Genomic DNA, 21,988 nt, shown 5'->3' on the forward strand with positions numbered 1-21,988 from the left:
ACAATAAATCCTCACTAAATCATTTTTGAAGAAATACAGTGTGATGTACAAGAGGCCCAAGGACATAAGATTTAGAAAGGGCTTGAAAAGGGTTGTTTAAAGCCTTGCAGGAGGAGAGGAATTATGGGAGGAGAACGGTGTTCTTTATCTTCTCAAAGTATAGAATTTTTAAATAGGCCTAGCAAATGGGCAAAGGAGCAGATTTTTTTAATTTGCTTGTTGTGTTTTTTGACAAAACCTAAGGAAGACTCTCCAGCACCAGTCTTAGAGTAAATCAGTTCTTTCATACGGGCAGAGTCTGATGAGAATTAAAACATCTTGTCCATTGTCGCCCACTGTTCTTTCCGTGACAGGTCAATATTGCTTGTCCCGCAAGGACTGACTTAATGGCCTGCATCAGCAGCATATTGCGTGATTCATTTTCTTTGCAGGAAAATCAGTCATCATTTTCATAAACATTTGTAGTCACTGCTCATCTTTGCTGCAGTGTTCCTGTGACACATCCTCGTGGTTTCGTTAAGTGGCAGAGTGGGCACTCTGTCAAGACATCAGCCACCCCAGGTAATTTCTGTGACGACTCCGGCAGAGAAGGTGAGGCCCCCGGACACAGGGGCGCAGCAATTCTGGCGAGGTCAGGGAGGCAGGGATGCTACTGAGACCACCATGACTGAGGTGTGTTTTACAATAAACAGTGTGAAGAGGGCACAGAGAGCTGAGGGGCCAGAGCAGAATGGGAGAAGAGCAGGTAAGAATTCAGAGAACATTATCGTGGTTGGTAGGGACAGATTTGGGATAAAGAGAGGGAATAGTGAGAAGGCACAATCTGTGGAGATGTCTGGGGACCCAGGGGTCTCTCTGAGTAGCCTTGTAACCACAAGCAACTCTCACACTTTCTCTGAGTCTGCTTTTCATCTACAGAAGTAATAGTGGCCAATAGCTGTGCAACGTTCACTACGTGGCAGGCCCTGTCCTTTAGATGTGTGGACTCTATCATCACAACCACCTCAGGAGACAAGTACTAAAAATTCTCTCATCATCATAACCCATTTTACAGAAGAGGAAACTGAGGAACAGAGATTAAGTAATTTGCCCACGGTCACTCGTCTAGAGAGCAGAGGAACCAGACTTCCAGCTGGGGAGCCTTCCTCCAAGACACATGTTTATACCAAGGTGCCTCTCTGAAAAGGCAGAGCACCAAACTACAAATGTGTAATTTGAGATGGGAAAAAAAAAGACCTTTTTGTTTCTTTTATTTTTAACCCTTCAGAAACCAATACTACTGTAAAACTACTACAAGTATGAAGTACTGGAAGAATGACCCCAGGACTAGGTGTTTCTGCAATGTCGAACTACCCCAAGTTTCCAAATGTACTTATCACAAACCGATGAACAGTCCAAGGCCCAGGATCGGTCCATCAGCCACGCTTCTTGCGGTGCTATTCTGATGGTCTCTAAACTCCAGCTCCATGGATGTAAAGGGCCAATTTTGAAAAGATGTCCAGGTATCCCCCTTCTCCGTAAAAATTCAGTTTCAGCAGAGGTTAAAATTCAACCCAAATAAAGCACCATAAGTGCCTGCTTTAGGTTAGATACCCTCCATCCATTTACAAGAAGTTGCTGAGCACGTGCTTTGTTTCTGGTGCTGGAGCGCATGCAGAGGATATAAAGATAAAGATACACCCGCTCCGTGAGCTTGGATTCTCGATGGGAGGACAAAAAAATACATCTCAGATGATACAAGATTATCACAAGTGCCGAAGACATTTAAAGCTGTGAGAGCTTTACTCTCTCTCTTCTACACCTTTCAAGGAATAAAAGGAATGATATCTGTTTCCCAAGTCTTCCTTTTTCCCAGCTGAGTAGGACAGGAAGGTGTCAGGGTGGTATAAACATGGACTTTCCAATCAAGTAAGAGCATTAACTGGGCCCTCGCATTATCCACGCTACAACAACTCTGGCTCTCTGTCCTTAACATTACTACCAACGAGGTCTGGGTGGCCCCAGAAGGTGTCTATGTGTATCCTGTCACTAATCCTCTTGACCCCATGGCATATCATTGGCCTTTTCCTCCCTCTTTGATCTGGTTCGCTGTGATGATGTCTTGTGCATCGCATATAAGTAAGCCATAGCTCATTAACTGAGGCCACTGGAGTCTCCTGCATTCAATGCTGAGGGTCCTGCTACCGGGTCAAGAGTTTCATTTCCCATCACTGAACAGGGGCACCATCGAGGCTGATCTTTCCATCTCACTATGTCAAATCTCCTAGCTTCTACCCTTCTTCCACCATGCTGGTCTCATTTCCCCTGTAGAGAGCTCAAGTCTTAGTTGAAAAGGCTATGGTGGGGAGGACACTGATGAACTCTACACAGAATCACCACACCTCCCGGGCACAAGCCAAGGCCCTCTGAGATGTGCGTTCCACCTTTCCCTGCAAGATGGAATTACTACAGTTCCCTTAGTTCTTTCTACTAACATGGACCCTTAAAGGGCCCACCCGCCTGTCCTCCGGACATGGCTGATACAGTAGAACACCTATTCAAGAATATGCCTGTGGCTAAACAATAAGCCCCTCCCCTTTTCTTTTTGTAACGATCACCACTTGTCTGTGCCACAGGGATTCCCAACTTCAGTAAGTTTGCACAACATGATACTTGGTAACAGATCTCAGTGCAGGCGTTGTTGGTGTTCTATGGGAATCCAGGTGGTGATGCTGGTTGATCTGAACCTCTGGGAGATATGGAGGTGTCCAGAGAATCACAAGTGAGTGACTTCTCTGCAACACACAGGCAAACAAGGGGGCTTTTTGGAAAGTCACAATGCACTGCATTTTTTCAATGCTAATTCATTGCATTGAGAGAGTTGTATCTGCTCTCTCAGTTGCTCTCATTTACCTAAAAGTTAGCTTTCAGATACGCTTTCAGTTGTTTAGAACCTCCAAATAATTGCAATTAGTGTGTTTGTTGCTCAAATAAATAGCCAGCCAACTTAACATCTCCCACGACTTCTGCTTTGAAGGGAAAGCCTGTTCTTCAGACGCAGCCACAACTTAAATTATTTTTGCACTTTCCAAATTTGACTCATCTTCCCCAAACCACCTGGAAGAAGTGCAAAGCACGCTCCCCTCCTCTTCTCTCCAGTGCACTAGACAGCCTCTCCTCCCCAGATTCTCACTGGCACCATCATCTCAGCAATTCCTTCAAAGTCTTAGCAACATGCCTATCAAATTAAGAGCAGAGAGAAGCTTGGGGGAGTTCATTTTGAGAAGTAATTCCTCACTAATCCCTTCTCAGATAAACAGTGATAGTTTACAATTGTTATTTCTTGTTTGGAATCAGTTACCCTTCTCTCTCTTACTGCAACAGACTTCTGTTCCTTTGTAGCTGAGACTGTGAAAAACAGCCTATAGATGCCTTCTACTTCAGCACCTATGTTTGTGCCACGTAACATTCGTGTAAACTGTGAGGAAGCTACAACGACAGAGGTGACCAGCACAGACGCTGTGACCACAGGGCATCAGAAAGGCTCAGTAAGAATCGCAGAATATGTGGCTCTCAGTTCACCCCTCACCCTTAGGTATCCTTTTCTTTCTTTCTTCTTTCTTTCTCTCTCTCTCTTTCTTTCTTTCTCTCTCTCTCTTTCTCTCTCTCTCTCTCTCTTTCTTTCTTTTTAACAAAAATGCCTGAGTTGTTTTTCAGGTTGAATAAATAAACCTGAATAAATCTCACAGTAGCTAGATTGTAAACTCTCTGTGAATAGTATATCTTTTTGGTTTTTTATTTCAAATAGTGAAAGGTATATAAAATGAGTTCTCGACAACCACCAGTCAGCCGCTTTCAGAGGTAAACCATGAACAACCTCTTTTTTAAATTTCCAGAAAACGTCTGATCAAGAACTGAATTTGCTGCATTCACCCATCAAATGTTTTGTTTCCCCATTCCCGTCGGCAACAGGTCTGCGGGCAAAGGCTGATGGGAAGCGTTGGCTCTCACCTGAGCACAAGGAGAATGGAGGCTGCTGACCTGAGTCTGTGCTCTGCCTCCCACTCCTGCCACCTTCCTCCCACCTGGAGAATCTGCTCCTACTTTCCTTGTCTTCCTCCCTCCTGACTGGAGGCTGAACTGATACTCTGACCTTTGACCAGCTGACATTTTTAATGCTTTTGACATATTCTACCTAATCACCTTCCACAAAGGTTATACCAACACTCCCACCAACAGCACCAACAGTGACAATCTTCCAGCACTCTCACCAAAACCGAGTATAAGGAAGTGGATTCTGGGTGACAGAAGTCACTCGCTGTTGGAATGAGAGGCTACAGATAAGCAAAGTGAGAAGCTAGGATGAACCATGCAGTACTAGATGAGAATCAGTCATAAGTGTGAGTTCATGTTTCGCTTAATACACAGATGGATATAGACATAGAAGTAATTAGAGATACACAGGTACATGTGTGGCAGTACATACACATATTCCCTAGCAAGCAGGCCGAGAAGTAACAACACCTCAGTACCAACAAGCACACTGAGGGCCCAGATCTTGGTTTCCAATACCATTTTCCAGGAAAAGGAACCAGGGCCTCTTGAAAAAAATGGCTGATTCTGGGGCTGGGGCATTAAATAGACAAGATGAGCCTGGAGCATCTTAACAGTCCAGAAAGTAACAAAGTACTGAAAAAACAAATGATGGGGGCTTGCCAGAGAGTCACAGGGACTAACCTGAAAGAGCTCTTGACGGCCAAAGCTGGAACAATTTGACCAACAAAATAAGTAACACAGTATTGGATTATAGTCCAAAGTACAACATAAACATCCATAAGTCCATTACTAATATAAATCAATGATTAAAAAAGTAATAAAATGAGGGAGAAGAGACAGCTCTCTATGCAGAAGAATTCCAAATCATTATGTAGATACCCCACCTTCGAGGAGGTGGTACAGAACTCCCCATTCCTTCAACGGGGGCTGCATAGTAACTTTCTTCCAAACAGTACAGTGTGCAAAGAGGAGGAAAAGAGTTATTTACAGTGGAGAAGCCTGACAATACTATCAATTGACCAAGGTTAACATCAACAGTGATGAGCCATGTTGACAGTATGCATCCCGGATATGATGTGATGAGAATGGTACTCTACCTCTGTGGTCTTCTTCCCGAAAACTCACGTAACCCTTGTCTAACCACAAGGAAAACATCAGACAAACCCAACTGAAGAACAGTCTACAGAATACCTGACCAGTACTCCTCAAAACTGTCAAGGTCATCAAAATCAATGAAGTCTGAGAAACTAAGGAGACGTGATGACTAAATGCAACGTGACAGCGTGAATTCGAAAGGGGTATTGGGTAAAAACTAAAGGAACCCAAATAAAGTATGGACTTCAGTTAAAAATAATTTATCAATACTGGTTCATTGGTTGTGATAAACGTCCCATAGTAATGTAAGAGGAAACTGAGTACAGAGTAGATGAGAACTCTCTGTAATATTCTTGCAGCTTTTCTATAAATATTAACCTATTTTAAAATATAAAACTTAGGGATGCCTGGGTCCTTCGGATTCTGTGTCTCCCTCTCTCTCTGCCCCTCCCCTGCTCACGCTCTGTCTCTCAAAAATAAATAAATAAACATTTTAAAAAACATTATTAAATTAAGAAAAAGGTGTAGAAAGTACCTGGCATATACAGGAGTTCAATATAATGGTACATCTATTCTTTTTAAAATGATTTTTGCCATTTTGAAAAGTGAAAGGAAACATCTTTGTTGTTGTCATTTTAATTTCTTTGATTTCTAACGAGGCTGGACTTGTAAAAACATTTGTCTTTGTGTTTTATATTCATGTCTTTTATCTGATTTTTGTGGCTTCTTGACTCTTCTGATTTATCTGGCTTCTCTAGGGTGATCAAACTTCCCAGGCTGTCAGGGACAGTTCTAATTTATGTCTGCTGTCCCAACTAACGATTAATGGGAACCCCTTTAACTTAGAAAGATAAATTGTGTGGTCACCCTACTGTGTCCCACTGCTGCCCTCATGTTTTCTGTGTTCTCCCACATAACTGCACTACCACTCCAGCTGCTAGTCCTTACTGGGTCCTTTCCACTGCTGGTGCCCAAAATATACCTTGAAAATTAAACGGGGCAAGTTTTGGGGGTAGTCAATAGTCTTCTGCCAAAACACTCAAACTATTTTGCCACAACTACACTTTATAGAAGATATGGTCTCAATATAAATTACAACTCAGTTCGTACTGTAATACCCAACTTTCCACATCTGGAATGAAAAGTGTTCGACATGCATGGAGGTCCCTTCCCCACGCTCTTGTGCTTTGAAGGACCATTTCCTCTGCTCCTGTCCTCTGGGCTGGACTGCATTCAAAGGGACACAATGGGACACAGCCATGTACACACATCTCCTAAAGCCACCTTAGGAAGACACCCTTCCCTCTAATCCCTTTCTTCCCTCTTTCCTCCCCTCCTTCCTTTATCCCCACTCCCCCTCCTCTCCCTTCCCTTTTTCTTCCTCTCTTTTCTTACTTTACTTTCTTATCACTTTCCCTTCTTCCCTTTCTCCCTCTATCTCCTTCTGTTTTAGCAAAGAGGAAGTTGTTTATGGTTCAACTTACTTTCCCCCCCCCTTTATTTATTATGTAAATAAGCTCATGGAAGAAAATTAGAAAATACAAATAAGCTAAAAGAAAAAAATTCCACATTCATAGATAACAATTACTAACCTATATCTGTTAGGGGCAGTATACCAATGTGCAAAAACCACTGTTTGGAGTCCAGAGTTTTCTGGCTCTCACACATACTGGACATGTGATCTTGAATAACTCACTTAACCTAAGCCTCAGTTTTCACATCTGTAAAATGGGGATAAATGGTATATTATTTATTATTAAAATATATATTATTGTTTATGTTGGGATAAAACAAGATAATATGTGTAAATCACTTAGCACAGTGCCAAATATAGAGCAGGTGCTGAATAAATGGTAGGTATTACTTATGTGTTTTGTCAAACATGAGATCATACCAACATTCCAAGTTGGGTACCCTGGCGCTTTGATCAATAAAATACAGAACTCTGGCATTAAATATAGATCTGCATTCTCATTGTTGGTATTTACTTCTTTGTGCTGCATTTTTATTTTGTACTATAAGGAGGGAAAGTATATGTTAAAAGATAATTATTGGGCATGATACGTCACCACTACTTTAGAAACTCCCTGTGAATTATCGCTGTTCTTTTCAGTCTCACAGGAAAATAGGCCAAAGTGGTAAAAAGGCTGGGCCAAAGGTGTCCTTGGTGGCCCTTTGCTCTCCTGAGCAGCAGCTCCTCAAACCACATACATCTTCAGGGCCAGGACTGAGCCCGAGGCCTAATGAGCTCCAAGGAACAACCTAAGCTAGTATTGATCACTGAAGTCTGAACTTAAGGTGGTCTTTTTGTAATTTTATTTGAGCAACTGCCTCTTCTGCCATTTGCTGTTCTACGTGGTGGAGTGTGGTTTGCTTGTTGCTATTGCTGTTTGTGTTGTTCAAGAGCGGGGGCTCAGCCTGTGTTGGCTTTCATAATTGAGAAATAAGAAACCAGAAAACAGTAGAGAAATGTAATTTCTGTTTACTCCTAGAGAACGGAACCCTGGAAACAAATTCAGGAGTAGAATCAATACAACACAAAGAGAAGGTATGGAGTTCCTCAGTATGTGACTAGATTTTCCCTAGAGAGTAGTCTGGGCAGCCTAATTATTTGAGGACACACATATGTATTTGTACTCTTAGGGTTCCAACAGAACAGTAATAGCCCTTTGTACTAGGACATACATTTCATAAGTTGTCTGTACATTTCTGAATATATTTCCATATCACACTCTGTATATTTAAAAAAAAAAAAAAACCCAGGATGTGTATGAATCAATTAATGGAGGCTTGATGATATAAATCTTCCTGTCAGTTAACTGGTCCATTTCATCTATTAGAGGTCCCCAACAGGGACAGCTAACATAGTCCCTAATGTTCCAGGCAATGATAAAGGCCTGCTGAACTGATGTGAAGGTTAATTACTATAAAATGTGGCATGGAACTCCATTTTTGGTTTACAAGTTATGTGGAGAAAGGGTCTTCAAAGGACCCCTCAACATAAAGCACATTTATCAAGGGCTTACTGAGCACCACACACTGTTCGAAGTGTTTCACGGGCCGTCCTCACTTTATCCCCTCCGACGCCTGTGACGGAGGCATTATGATGACCTGAGTCTCACACACAGGGAAACTGAGACCTGGAGAAGTTACATCACAGACCAAGGGCCCACACAGCTAGCAGGTGGCAGACTGGCACGGAAGTCCCATCCTCAGCCACTTGTGCCTGCTGCAGGACTTGGCCCGGTGCACTCACCAGCATCAGCCCCTGCCTTCTCAGTCTTCGCGTGTCATGCAGTTTCCTCCCGCAGTTCACTAATTACTGAGCTGAGACTGATGAAAATGGATAAAACACAAGTGAAAACCATGATGTGTGGGGACATTCTGACCCATCAAGTAAACAGTTACTGAATTCATCCCAATGTTTGTACCATTCCACAGCTCTTACACTAATACCTGGGTGTCCACAATAAGGACTGAGGAAAAAAACACAATGACCTTGAGCAAAGCTCAACCAGCACACCCAGGCCAACTACAGACAAACCCATGACGTAGGCAGGATGCCTTCAGTACCTCCTATTAGTACATACCCTGCTCTTTTCTCTCCCAGGTTCCCGGGATCTCCTCCCGTCCTGGTTCTCCTTGGCATGAAGGAAAATGCTACTATCCTCCTCAGGATAATTTACCTCATGAAGTGGGTCAAATATGGTCCAGGCGTGTTGCTGGATGCAGGCGGACAAATATGAATAGGAAGCTAACCCTTGCAACAAATACACAGAACAGTCATGGAACACAGTAAGGATGCTATTATCCTAGAATGAGGAACAGGTGGAATGAGCTCAGTTTTCTCCAATAGATATAACAGCTTTATACGTTTGCATACCATATACTTCATCCAAAGTGTGCAGTTCAATGATTTCTAGCATATTCGCAAAGTTGTGCAACCAACACCACAATGAACGTTAGGGCATTCTAAACACCCCCCAAAAGAAAACCTGTACACGTTAGCCAACGAACACTCCCCATTCCCACATACCTCCTACACCAGCGCTAATCAACTGCTCATCTACCTTCTGTAGGTATAGACTTGCCTATTCTGGCTACTTTAGATCAATGGCATCATATCATATGTGGTCTTTTGTAACTGGCTTCTTGGACTTAGCATGATGTTTTCAAGGTTCATCCCTGTTGCAGCACACATGAGTACTTCATACTGCCTTACTGCTAAAGAACATTCCATTGTGTGGCTATATCACATTTTGTTTTTCCAGTCATCCGTTGACCAACAATTGAGTTGTTTCCACCTTTTGGCTATTATGACTAATACCATTATAAACATTCATGTCTAAGTTTCTGTGTGGACACATGTTTTAAATTCTCTTGAGAATATGCCTAGGAGTGGAATTGTTGGGGTATATATATGACAGCTCTACGTTTAACCTTTTGAGGAAATGCCATGTTCATTTCCAAAGCAGCTATAACATTTTCCATTCCCACCAGCAATGCATGGGGGGGTTCTAATTTCTCCATATCCTCACCAACACTTGTTATCGTCTTTTTTATTCTAGACATCCTACTAGGTCTGAAGTACTATCTTTCTCTTTGTTGTTTTGATCTGCATTTACAAGTGAGTGACAAAGTTTAGTTTTAGACAACTTGAACGTGAGATGCCTATGAAACATCTAGAAAACTTCTAGAAATGCAGCTTTAAGTTTAATAGAAAGTCTGAACTGAGGGTAGATGTCGTATTTACTCTTTGAAGACATCTGTGTAATAATGTAAAAGAAAGCACTTTTATTTGTGGGATTCAGGCACTATGGAATTAAGGGGGAAATATTTGGGACGTGGGATTCTCCCAGGAATGACAAATGGTACCACAATGGGTAACTACCAACTCTAACTCTCTTCACACTCAAGATTAGCCTTGGCTAAACAAATTATCATCAGGCTTTTCCCATTTTGTGTTACGCGTAGAGACTTTCTGATGGTGGGAGAGGCTGTATAGCTGGGGGTTAAGTAAGCTCAGCCTGTGGGTTTAAATCCTGTCTTACACACTACATAGCTGTGTGACTTGGGGACATTTTTACTTAACCTAAATGGTTTCCTTTGCTGTAAGTGAGGAATAAGCATCTGTACCTACATCCTAAGGTTACTGTGAGGAATAAAAGAAAAAAAATAGAACTGGACCTGGCACAGAGTAGGCACTCAAAAAATAACAGTTGAATGCATGAATGAGTGAATGAATCAGCGAATAAAGCTGAATGAATGAATGAATGAGTTAATTAAAAGTACTCGGCATGGAGTCCTGCACTTAGTAAGTGTTCCACAGTTACTATTTATACTCACTACGTGCAAGCAATAAAGATTAATGTGCAGCAAGGGCAAACATTCCTTGGCTACCATCATCCTTTGGCCAGAACGAAACATGAATGGTAGATGTCTTTATATGTTCTGCCCAGCTGGCAGGTGGCTCCCTGTGGGCCTGTCAGACAGGAAGAATTCATGTCCACAGTCACTCAGCTCTTTCAGCCGAGGAGACGTGATTTGTGAGTCGCCGTGCTCATCACCCTCTTCCATCAGGCCATTTATGGCCCTTACAATTTCACTCTTGATGAGAATGCATAAAATATTATTGGCCCTGTGTGCTTACTGTATAATATACGGAACTTACAATAGACATTATTAAATATTGTTAAATGAAGAGCTGAATAGGCACACTAAAATGACTGCATGTTGAAAGGATTCGTTAACCCCGCTGATGCCACAGACTGTAACTGCGACGTTTCCCCGATTGCTCCTTGCACAGAAATCGTTAACTGGTTCAAAGGGGCCACGCAGAAGGCAAGTCCTGGGCCAGGGGCACTGGCCTGGGAGCCAGGAGCCTGGGTTTGCTACTGGCCCTGGTATTCACACCACCTAGAGCAAGCCAGTCCTTTTGGGACTCCAGACCTCAGTCTCATCTATAAACTGAGAGGTTGGACGGTACGGTTTCTAGGTTCCTTTCAGCTCCAGCATTCTTTAACTCCATGGAACTATTCGGTGCAGAATCTACCGCTACTACTTCTTTTCTCCCTTCAGTGAACTCTCCGTTCATTTTATTATCCACACTGGGTTTCGGGGCAGGCTCGATGAGACCTTGAACACAACGCATCTCCAGGTAGAACGTCATGGATCGTCTTCACTTGGCACAGGTGCCCCAACCAAGCCCAGGAGGCCTGGGTCCCGGGGAGGACCGAGAAGGAGTATCCTGAAGCTAGAAAGTCACATCAGTGGACCCCCAACAGGAGCATCTCGGCTCAGCTGACAGGTCTCCACCTCTTCCACATTCACACCTGCAGACGCCTGTTTCCACCTCTTCCTGGTGCTCCGGTCTCAGCACCACTGCTCCACCCTGGAGGGCTCTTCTGCCTGTATCTCTCCCTCTTTCCCCTGGACTCCTCTGACGCTCGCTGCTCCTGAGGACACAGTACCTTTCTTCCCTGGCGCCGTATGTGTTCAGGAGTGAGGAGGGAACCAAGGAAAAGACAGGGGCTGAATCAGAGAAGAGAGGGGAGGGGGAGGCTAACTCTGGAGAGGTCCCTGGCCCACCCCCAAGCTCCCGTGCTCCCGCTAGAGGGACTTGGACACATTTGACACAGGAAGACAGGCAGACAGGCAGGCAGGCAGAGGGCACCTTTAAAAGACAAATCCAGAGGGCAAACCAACTGAAAATACGTACGGTACTTCAATTTTTTTTTCAAAATGCTACTTCAAATAAATTTTTTTCTCATACATGCTTGTAGATACTGAGATACTGGTAAATATTCATTTTTAACAAAGAAAAAGTATTTTGTGACTGCCCTACTTCCTAAATAATAAAGTGGCAGCATCCAAAGGAAGACCTATCAGTGGAAGAAACCATGTTAACAATCAACCACAAAAAACAATGTCAAGATTCTAAAACTCTCAGGGAAGAATGTGACATACCTCTTAAGACACAGGTGACATACCATATATAATAGGGTGTTTCAAGCACTGTTCTGTGTAGCCTATAATGTGCGACGTAGAGTCCTGCAGTTCTATAATAAAATGAATTTATTCTCTTATTTAGTTGTTGCAACTCATTTTACAGTTCAAACTAAAAAAAAGTTTTATACTGGTTTTTCCTGTTTCTACAACACTGTAAAACCCAAGGGAACCTCACTAAAAGGGAAGCAGATAAAGTTATAAAACGGAAAGGAGGAGAAACACCACATAACCCCCCAAAATGCTGTGAACATACAGAGGAACTGACAGGGTGGCTGAACAGAACAATGAAAACATTTTTGGCACACTCCTGCCCCAAATAATGTATATCTCAAAATAATAATAATTCCATATTCTTCCTAGCATATTAATTGCCACAAATTTTTAATAGGCTGTTTTGGCTTTTTCATCCGCAAACTCTCTGTTGCGTAAATGAGTTTCATCAAGTACTTCAGAAAACAGTTGCCCCGTTTGCCTTCTAAATATTCTCCCTGTGCTCAAATACTGTTCCTAGTTCTTCATCATTTTCCTGTAATAGGATTACACGCCCTTCTTTTGCCATATGACTCTGCTGGGCCTCCAGCAATACAGGTAAGCTACACACTGCCACACTGACTTGTGGCTTGGCTGTGTGACTTCCTTTACACAGTGGAATGTGAGTGGGCATGGTCAAACACTTTAAATTTGCTTGCATGTTTTAGTTTGACTCTTGTGTTTCTGCCATCTGTCATGAGAAAACCACATCCACAGTAGCCCTTATCCTAGAATGAGGGACACATGAAACAGTCCTGAATCCTATCCTCAACCTGAAGCAGCCAACCTCAAACCTGGGAGGAAAATAAAATGGAAAAAGAAATATTGTAAACCAGTAAGTGTTGGGAATTGTTTGTTACACAGCTTTACTGCAGCCAAAGCTGACCAATACATACTCTCTGTATCACTTTTCTTTTTTTCTTTTAATGTTTGTATTTATTTTTGAGACAGAGACAGACAGAGCATGAATGGGAGAGGGGCAGAAAGAGAGGGAGACACAGAATCTGAAGCAGGCTCCAGGCTCCAAGGTGTCAGCACAGAGCCCGACACATGGCTCAAACCCACAAACTGCAAGGTCATGACCTGAGCAGAAGTCAAACGCTTAAACGACTGAGCCACCCAGATGCCCCTTGCTGAGCATTTACATCTTGGGAACCTATTAGATTCATTCATTAAATGAATTTAATATTTCAAATATTTATGGATGGATGTCCTCATTTTAAAGATTCTAGTTTCCTAGTGCCTTCCAAGTTCCCATCCTATTCTTTGACGGTAGATGTCTTTAAGACGTTTAAAAATTCATTTTATTTTTTAAATGTTTTAATGTGAGAAAGAGAGAGATACAGAGTGTGAGTGGGGGAGTGATAGAGACAGAGGGAAACACAGAATCTGAAGCAGGCTCCAGGCTCTGAGATGTCAGCACAGAGCCCAACGCGGGGCTTGAACTCATCAACTGCAAGATCACGGCCTGAGTCGAAGTCAGATGCTCAACCAACTGAGCCACGAGGCCACCCTCTATATCACTTTTCTATTGCCACAACCATTCTATATAACAAAGCAACACAAAACACATAAAACAAGAACCACTTATTATTTTTCATAAGACTATCATCAGCTGGATGGTTCCAGTTTCAGCTCAATTCAATGAAACTTACTCATGCATCTGTAGTCAGCTTCAAGCCAGCTAGGAACATTTTCTGATCTTGGCTAGACTCTTCAGCATGTCTGGGAGCTTGGCTGCACAGATGGGCTTAGGCTTAGTCAGCTCTGCCCCACAAGGTCTCTCGCCCTCCACCACACTAGGCTTGTTCTCATCGTATAATTGAGTTTGGAGAGAAAGAGAAAGCATACAACGTATCCTTTGAACTTCTGCTTGAGGCCACTGCCATTTCTGCTGCTTTCTGACCAAAGTAGATCATGAGGTCACCCAGATTCTGAGTAGAGGAAGCCAACTGTACCCCTTAATGGGTGGAGCTACAGCCACATTACAGGAGATATAGATGCAGGGCAGGGCAGAACTTCAGAAAGAACCAAATGAAGGGCTGGGGCTCATCAGGTACCATCTGTTCTTTTTATTAGGTGAACCAAATAAGCAATAAATATAAACTCTGCACACGAAGGTGTCCAATAAATTACAGTGAAGTTTGTGAGACAAAGAAACACTGAATGATTTTTGTGCCTATAAAATATGCTGATAGCAATAGGACCCAGTACTGTCTGTAAAGCCAACTTCCTTTAAGTATTTATTTAACAGCACCCAACTTTAATTCCTCCTTTATTTTGTGCCTCCTCAACATTCCTATTCTGTTTACATTGTAGAATATTTTACATTTATATACTTACATACTTCTGTTCTTTTTATATTCTCTCACCCACCATTCCTTGCTTAAAATTCTAAATTCAACTGTCTTTAGACTGAAGAAGTGATGACCCCAGCATCCATCTCTCTCAGCTCAGGAGCCATAAAATCTCATGCTATTGTAGACCACATAAATAAATTTAAAAACAACAAAATGCAAACAGAACTCAGAAAGCACCAAGCAAAGGGCTGCTAATGTGGTCCTGGGAATTTGCCAGGCAAGGTTCCTGTTTTAGAACACCTCAGTGGTTTCCAGAACTTTACCCAAGGCTGGTTAACTGAAGGCTTACTCAAAATCAAGTCTTATGCATCACAAGTACTCTCTTGTAATTCCCAATTTCAATCAGCGTACTTTATATGGCACAAGAAAATACAGTCAAGGCTTTAAACCAATGAAAAGCTGGCAACAAGAAAGCTGACCAAAACTGAAGACTAGTGTGTGCTTTCAGAGAAGTCAGATCAAAAACCATTGTGTAAAATTTGTAAGGATTAGAGGGAGCAGTGAAATGAGAATCTTTGTAACAAGAAGATCACTGAACCATCAGAAAACCAAAAGGCAGTTTCTAAAGCAGACTTTGATATAACCTCCCCTCTTGGGAAGGCTAATGGTAATTCATCTCTGAGCAGTTAGGAGAGGTGCACAGGGCTGGGCCTCTGAGACACCCTCTTACCCCTTCCTGGTCTGCTCTCAGGTCTATAGATTTAATGGCTCCCCAGGTTCCTGGAAAAATAGTGCCTGACAGATTGGCACTGTGGCCTTGCTGTGCATGAAAGAACATATGCATACTCACCTTTCCTCCACCCTCCTCTCCCAATCTCATCACTCAGCAGGTTCAACACAACAAGTTTTGAGTGATTTTATGATGGGGAGGATCCGAGAGAAGATTCCATCAATGGATCCAACAATAAAGGAAGGAAAAGGAGAGGCAATCTTAAATCACACCCCAATCCCCTCCTTCTCCTTCCTGGGGCTGAGCTACAATCATGCTCGTTCGGTGACCCCCGTGATTCTTAGGGGATATCAAATCAAATGCCTCTAGGGGCCATCAGGCAACAAAAATAAACAAAGTGGGCCAAATGGGTCCCTTGGTTTCCCTCAAGGTACATCCTCAATATAAAAGGGATGGTCACTTTCAGTTTCATCTGAGTATTATCATGTAGGAATATGGGACCCCAAGACATCAGATGTTGAAGGATCACAAGACAAGGGCATGACTAAGAGGGGTTGGAAATGTGGAAGTTTATGCAAAATCTTTCCATTTTAAAATGTTGACACCTGTGTGCAGGCCAAAGAGAACATATCTGCAGGCCAGATACAGTACAACAGTTCCCTAATTTGCAGTCTACACTGTAGAGCAGTGCTACTTAAAGTGTGGCCCTCAGACCTGTCCACGAGCTTTTTGTTCTCAATCTGTGACAAAACAGGGAGCCAACGTTAGAATGTAAATCAAGTCAACCACTAAGAAAACCACGTAGTTCAGCTGACATGTTTTCCATAGTGAGATTTTCTTTATAGAAGACACAGGGCACTCATTTCTCCTCTGGCGCAAGCTCCTTATCACATTGTAGGTGACATTTTGGGTAGCAATTACTCTCTGGAGAAACTTTCAGGGACCTTCTCCATGGGCCTATCTCAGAGACTTGAATGGACCCATACCTTGGCTCCCTGAAGGCCAGAACCCTATGAGGGATGGAAAGGAGACAGGATAACTCCAGAAGAGTCTGGAAAGTTGCTTGTGGATGGTCCAAGACAAAGCCAGGGAAGCAGGACCTGCCTGTACTCCAGTGGCTCTGAGTGTACGATGTGGGCAGAATGGCAGGCAGCCTTCCAGGCCACTTAAGCTTCCCCTCTCTTAACACACCCAACACCTGCGCTGTCTCAAGCACATAAGCGTTTTGGGCTTGTAGCTGGTCAAGATATACTGTATGTCATGGATATTCTTTCTAGTGGCATTTGTCTGTTTATTGTCTAGCTTCTGTGGCCTATCTCCTCATCAATGCCACCCTTTCCCAAACCCCCACCATAGATTACAAGCTCCAAGAAGATAGGGGGTCTAGACCAATGGCTAGTACATAGTAGATACTCAGTAAATATCAGATGAATGAATGATGTTATAGCAAAGGTACAGAAGACAGGTGAACAGATCATGCTAATTAGATACGAAAAACAAAATTTTTTTAATGTTTCCAGAGGCATGGGGCACCTGGGTGGCTCAGTCAGTTAAGCATCCGACTTTGGCTCAGGTCATGATCTCACGGTTTTTGGGTTGGAGCCCCACGTTGGGCTCTGTGCTGACAGCTCAGAGCCTGGAGCCTGCTTCAGATTCTGTGTCTCCCTCTCTCTCTGCTCCTCCCCCACTTGCATTCTTGTGTCTCTGTCTCTGTCTCTCTCTCTCTCTCAAAAATAAACATTGAAAAAAATTTTAATGTTTCCAGAGGCTGACATATACCCCTCTCAGGAGCTGTTAGGTATACCTTGTTATTATGTCCAGGCCAAAAGAGATGCTCAATAGCCATTAATTATGGAATGGGGAATATTCAAAGGACAAGATCCTCGAAAAAAAGACTGAAGTTGGTAGATACGGGAAGAATTCAAGAAGCCAGTTCCCAGACACTGAGTCAGTAAATTACTGATTGATAATCTTTTGAGCAAAGAACAGTTTCCTGTCTAAGGAAGTTTGGGAGAGATTCAGCCACAGGTGGAGGGCCAGTAGAGGACCTCAAGTCCTGTGCCAGCCCAAGTGCGTGGCTAATGTTGAGAGAGAACACAGCTGTGGCCATGAGATGTCTGTTGAATGATGGAGGGATTTAAATCTTCCTCTCCTTTTCTACAATGCCTAAACTAATCCTGCTCATCAAGCATATTACTTTCCTTTCAGCCTCTTGGCCTTCCTGTTCTCTCATAATTGCAGACCCATTATGGTGAAGTTTTGTGGCCTTTTCTAATATTTAGAAACTCATTATTTTTCTAATCTTCTAAGCCTATTTCTTCTAATTCTTAGTACTAGTAGAACAAAGGGGTTGCTCTAAATACTTTTTAAAAGTCTTTATCCTACTCTCATCATTCAAAAGTTTCTTCTATTGAAACTTACATTAATTATTAATAATATCATTCCCAAAACATCATCATTATCCTCACTAGAACCTTCTTCCAACTGCCTCCAAGGCTTCAGTGCTTGTCTCAGAATTTTCTAGTCTGCCCTACTCCTGCCAGTAGCCATAAGTAATTCAGGGATATCATACGAATTATCATACTTACAATTAGTATATTACTTGTTGAGTACCTACCTTGTGTCAGTCACTCCCTATGCTATTGCTAATCTGTCATACACTGATCTAATCCCCAACAACCCTGCAAAGAGGTTGCATCCTCCATTTACACAAGAAGAATACATGATTCAGAGAGGTTACATAACTTGCCCAAGCCACACATTTAGTCAGCAATGGAACCAGATGGTAAGACAAATAAAACTGATGTCAAAGCCCAGCTCTTCCCAGACTTCCCTAACAATAAAATGAATGGCTACCATTTGTTAATAACTATCATATAACAGCTATGGACTTTATACCAATTATTTCCAAATCCCACAGTAATCCCTGAGGTCCATATCTTCCCCACTTTAAAGACAGGACAAATGGAGCTCAGAAATGTTCCACATCACAGAGGTGGTCAAAGATTTGAACTCAGATCACCCAGTGTCCAACATTTTTGCTCTCTGGACAGACCACACTGACATACAGAAACATCTCTGTTGAGTACCTTGCTGAGACCCTACTCTAGTTTTCTGTTGCTGCATACAAACCACCCAGATTTAGTGGCTTAAAACAATAATCATCATACATTTTCCTCACAAATCCACAATCTGGACAGGGTGCAGCAGGAAAGGCTCCTCTCCCTGTGGCATCAGCCTGGCGTGATCAACTCAATCAAAGGCTTGAGGACCTGCCTTCCAGAGTTTCCCTTCCAGGATTGCCAGACTGCTGCTGGATTTGGGCTGGATCTCAGCCCAGGCAAGGGTTGGGTCACACTGTAAATGCCTCTTCACACAGATCTCTCCACATGACCCAGGATTCCTCAGAGCATAGCAGCTGGGCTCCAAAGGCAAGCATCCCACGCGAGAGCCAGCAGGAACTCACGCTGCCTTTTATGACCTAGTCTCACAAGCCACACAGCGTCACTCCCAGTGCATCATTAGAAGCCAGTCACTGAGACAAGCCCATACTTAAGGGGAAGTGTTTCAACTTCGCCTCTTCTGAGAAGAATACCAACACACGCCGCCCCACACTCTCTCACCCATTTCATCTCCATTCTAAACTAGCCATGAAAATAATGCACTTCAACCAGCTCAGCATCGCTGAAGACAGCATCAAACATAAGACTTTGACTCTGGGGCTCACCTTCTTAAGCTGTTTTCTGCTCTCATCTCTCTCTCTCTCTCTCTGTCCCTACCTTACTGCTCCTGAACTTGACCTTCTCCATCAAGAACTCTAATCCCCTTTTCCACATTCTTCAAGTCCTCCTTTCTCAGTCTGAGCTCCATAGTCGGGAATTTCACTGCTGCCCCTTCTAATATCTTCTAATTCTTCACATCCCCTTCATTATCTACACCCTTTTCATCACCTTGACATCAGTCTTCCTCTCTCTCAATTCCTCTCAAATTATTTACTCAGAAGTTACCAATGACGTCCTAGTCCCCCTAATTCCCTTCTCCCTTCTCTCACTTTCCTTCCTGTTTCTGCATCACTTGATATGGTTATCTACTCTGTCTTTAAGCTTTTCCCTTTTTCATATCCTGGGATATGTCTGTCCTTGCCTCAATTCTTTTCAGTTTAACAGAGGAGCCCAAAGCTAACAGGAAGGCCAGTCATAAAAGCAGAACTGAGGGTAAGCATGTGATGAATGATAGCACAGCAGCGCAAGTTGGCATATGTAAACCACGTGATTGTGTTATCCCCACACAAAGGGCATGAGACTGAGATGAGAAATATTACAACGGCTGGGATTTGTGAGTCTGCACAGAAGTACCTGTCCCAAACACTGGGATCATGATCCACAGGAAAGAGTTTTATCTTAAGGAGGAATGCACAATAGGTCTAACCTTTTCTTGAGCCATGGAACTTTCAAATTGTCTAATGAAAGCTCTAGACCTTCCCTTTAGAATAAAAATATCTACAGACAGAGAGACACAAATTTTGGAATATAGAGGCTTAGTGTGTTCATTTGGGGCATATTAGATTTACTGAATCTGAGGTGCCCTCAGGACTCCAAAGCGGAGTAGACTAGGAAACAGTTGGACACAGAGCTATGTGTTCAGGAAAGAAATTCAAACTAAACTAGAGATTTTGGAAGCAATAATTACAGGCTGGCTAATGCCACTGGGTGGAGTTTATAACCGCTAAAACATAAATACAGTAGACTGGCATGTATGTTAAGGGTAGATTCTTGGGAAACACCAGAAGGTCAAGAGAAAGAACACATAAAGAAACTGGTAAGGAACAGCCAATAAGCCGAGAGAAAAACCTGGAGACAGTGGTTTCATAGATGTCAGAGAATTTCAAGAGGAAAGGGGTTTGTAACATTCAATAATGATCATTAACTGCCTTTGTATTATGGGTCAAAGATTCAGCAATAAAAAAAAGGTGAGCAAGGTCCATGACCTATGGGGTGAACAGACATTTAGTCGTTATTAAGTGTGATGAACAAACCAACAATTCTCTTTTGGGAAGAGAGATTTAAATCTAAGTTCACATCATGACTTTAGTTCCTGTTCTAGTTCTCCACACAGCAAGGCTGAAGCCTCCTCACCAGCTCTCACACATACATAAGCCTGCCTGTTCGTCCCAATAACACTCTACCCTCAGATTATACCTGCCTCTGCAGCCTATGTCCTGAGCAGCGGATTCCTGCCCGCGAGAGCACCTTCTCGGAGTCCTCTGTTACTCTGTACCTGATGAGGGCTCCACGCTGGTTTAAATCAACGCTCCATGTCTTACTAGCTACATAACCCCAAGCAAATACTTAACCTCTCTGAACTTGTCTTCTCATCTGTAAATGGAAGGTGATGCTATCTCCCTCCTGCTGATATCACAGGGCATTAAATCAGATAACATAAGTAAAGCACAGAACACAGTGCTTGGCCTAATGCTCATTAAATATCAAAACCAAAAGAGAAAAGAAGACTAGAGATGTGTTGAGCCCAACTCCGCCTCCCTTGATTTTAGAGGGGAAGCTACAGAAAGCCCAGCCCTTCCCCATCACAACATTTAAGGGAATAACAGGAGACCATGTATTCCGGAATACTTCTGAGAACCTTCCTCCTCTCTCGAATACAAGAGAGAGGTTAAATAATATAAGCCTATAAAGTGTCCACCAAGTGGGCAAAAACACATTGGGTGAGTTTCAAAAGTCATTTCAATTGATTAGAAAAGGCAACGCCAAATATCACTAGGTTGCAAAGAGAATGGGAAGTGAGAAAGTAAAAGTTATATGAACTTCCCTTTCAGGAAGTGTGGCCGAGGCCACCAGAGGACTAGGCGCTATTTAATTTTAATTAGCTTGTGCTCCTCTAAAATCATCCAGAGCCTTCCCTGAATTGGGTGGAACTGGCCTTCTTGGCCTTATTTGAACAAAATCTCATTTATTTTCTCTCAGATACGGAACAAGTGAAGGTGGTTTTAAATATTCACCATTATCTAATCGCCAGCTTTCTCTCTCCTGCCAATGGGGTGCCCTTTCTGTACCAGGAGAAGCGGCTAAATCTCTCTCTTTCTAGGGGTGTTTAGGAAATGGATAGATGCAGGGCGCCTAGGTGGCTCAGTCGGTTAAGCATCTGATTTCAGCCCAGGTCATGATCTCGCAGTTTGTGAGTTTGAGCCCTGCTGACAGCTCAGAGCCTGGAGCCTGCTTTGGATTCTGTGTCTCCCTCTCTTTCTGCCTCTCCCCTGCTCACTCTCTGTCTCTCTCTCAAAAATAAATAAACATTTTTTAAAAATTAAAAAAAGAAAGAAATGGATAGACGCTATTGCCAAAAGGATTAGACTTTGGATTAAACTAGGCGACCTCTGAAGTCCCTTTTTCAACAGCAGACGTTCCTGCTCTTGGAGCTGCTCTATCTAAAAATCAATCCTACGGAGTCCTACCAATCTCTTCACCAAGAAAGAACGGATATATTCTTAGGCTGCACTCCCCTTTCTGATGGTAGTGGGTATGCACCCTGACACCAGGTACACAGAGAGGCGACGGATGGCTTTCAATTCCGCTGCCCCACTTCTACTTTGCTTTCAGTGCCAAGAAAGTCAAGAGGACCATATTCACATAGCACTTTTCTCATTAAAGCCAAACATGAGCCTGAACCCCCCACCTTTACCACTCAAACCAATAACGACCTCATTTAATTCCAGCACAGAACAATGTCTTTCACTTAAAATTAATGTCTTGTCCACATAAAATTGAAATACAGA

This window comes from Panthera tigris, chromosome D3, assembly GCF_018350195.1.
Source record: "Panthera tigris isolate Pti1 chromosome D3, P.tigris_Pti1_mat1.1, whole genome shotgun sequence".
In the NCBI taxonomy this organism is placed as follows: domain Eukaryota; kingdom Metazoa; phylum Chordata; class Mammalia; order Carnivora; family Felidae; genus Panthera; species Panthera tigris.